This window comes from Oncorhynchus mykiss, chromosome 13 (genome assembly GCF_013265735.2).
Source record: "Oncorhynchus mykiss isolate Arlee chromosome 13, USDA_OmykA_1.1, whole genome shotgun sequence".
Classification (NCBI taxonomy): Eukaryota; Metazoa; Chordata; class Actinopteri; order Salmoniformes; family Salmonidae; genus Oncorhynchus; species Oncorhynchus mykiss.
Window position 1 is genome coordinate 65370169 of NC_048577.1, and position 2500 is coordinate 65372668.

Genomic DNA, 2500 nt, shown 5'->3' on the forward strand with positions numbered 1-2500 from the left:
GCTGTCAAAACCAACCATGTTACCACTAAAACCAGCTTTTGGTCTGTCTTAAATATCCCTACCAAGGCCTCCCGGGTGGCGCAGTGGTCTAGGGAACTGCATCGCAGTGCTAGCTGTGCCACCAGAGACTCTGGGTTCGAGCCCAGGCTCTGTCGCAGCCGGCAACGACCGGGAGGTCCGTGGGGCGATGCACAATTGGCCCAGTGTCGTCCGGGTTAGGGAGGGTTTGGCCGGTAGGGGTATCCTTGTCTCATCACGCACCAGCGACTCCTGTGGCGGGCCGGGCGCAGTGCAAGCTAACAAGGTCACCAGGTGCACAGTGTTTCCTCCGACACATTGGTGCGGTTGACTTCCGGGTTGGATGCGCGCTGTGTTAAGAAGCAGTGCGGTTGGGTTGTGTTTCGGAGGATTTCAACCTTCGTCTCTCCCGAGCCCGTACGGGAGTTGTAGCGATGAGACAAGACAGTAATTACTAACAATTGGATACCACGAAATTGGGGAGAAAAATTCATTTGTGAATTTTTTTTAGATAATAAAATATCCCTACTGCTGCCTGAAATTAGCACTTTGGATCACGTTTTGAAGGACGCACCTAAAATACCCCCCCCCCCTCCCCATCTGAGTGACAGCTAGATGGTAATGGACAGGTGAATGACCGATCCTATGAGACAGGTGAATGACCGATCCTAAGAGACAGGTGAATGACCGATCCTATGAGACAGGTAAATGACTGATCCCATGAGACAGGTAAATGACCGATCCTATGAGACAGGTGAATGACTGATCCTATAAGACAGGTAAATGACTGATCCTATGAGACAGGTAAATGACTGATCCTATGAGACAGGTAAATTACTGATCCTACAAGACAGGTGAATGACTGATCCTATGAGACAGGTAAATGACCGATCCTATGAGACAGGAAAATGACTGATCCCATGAGACAGGTGAATGACTGATCCCATGAGACAGGTAAATGACCGATCCTATGAGACAGGTGAATGACCGATCCTATGAGACAGGTGAATGACTGATCCTATAAGACAGGTAAATGACTGATCCTATGAGACAGGTAAATGACTGATCCTATGAGACAGGTAAATTACTGATCCTACAAGACAGGTGAATGACTGATCCTATGAGACAGGTAAATGACCGATCCTATGAGACAGGAAAATGACTGATCCTATGAGACAGGTGAATGACTGATCCCATGAGACAGGTAAATGACTGATCCTATGAGACAGGTGAATGACTGATCCTATAAGACAGGTAAATGACTGATCCTACAAGACAGGTAAATGACTGATCCTATGAGACAGGTGAATGACTGATCCTATAAGACAGGTAAATGACTGATCCCATGAGACAGGTAAATGACCGATCCTATGAGACAGGTGAATGACTGATCCTATAAGACAGGTAAATGACTGATCCTATGAGACAGGTGAATGACTGATCCTATGAGACAGGTAAATGACCGATCCTATGAGACAGGTAAATGACTGATCCCATGAGACAGGTAAATGACTGATCCTATGAGACAGGTGAATGACTGATCCTATAAGACAGGTAAATGACTGATCCTACAAGACAGGTAAATGACTGATCCTATGAGACAGGTGAATGACTGATCCTACAAGACAGGTAAATGACTGATCCTATGAGACAGGTAAATGACTGATCCTATGAGACAGGTAAATTACTGATCCTACAAGACAGGTGAATGACTGATCCTACAAGACAGGTGAATGACTGATCCTACAAGACAGGTAAATGACTGATCCTATGAGACAGGTGAATGACTGATCCTATGAGACAGGTGAATGACTGATCCTATGAGACAGGTGAAAAACTGATCCTACAAGACAGGTGAATGACTGATCCAATGAGACAGGTAAATGACTGATCCTACAAGACAGGTGAATGACTGATCCTATGAGACAGGTGAATGACTGATCCTACAAGACAGGTGAATGACTGATCCTATGAGACAGGTGAATGACTGATCCTATGAGACAGGTGAATGACTGATCCTATGAGACAGGTGAAAAACTGATCCTACAAGACAGGTGAATGACTGATCCTATGAGACAGGTAAATGACTGATCCTACAAGACAGGTGAATGACTGATCCTATGAGACAGGTGAATGACTGATCCCATGAGACAGGTAAATGACTGATCCTACAAGACAGGTGAATGACTGATCCTATGAGACAGGTGAATGACTGATCCCATGAGACAGGTAAATTACTGATCCTATGAGACAGGTGAATGACTGATCCTATGAGACAGGTGAATGACTGATCCTATGAGACAGGTGAATGACTGATCCCATGAGACAGGTAAATGACTGATCCTATGAGACAGGTGAATGACGGATCCCATGAGACAGGTAAATGACTGATCCTATAAGACAGGTAAATGACTGATCCTATAAGACAGGTGAATGACTGATCCTATGAGACAGGTAAATGACCGATCCTACAAGACAGGTA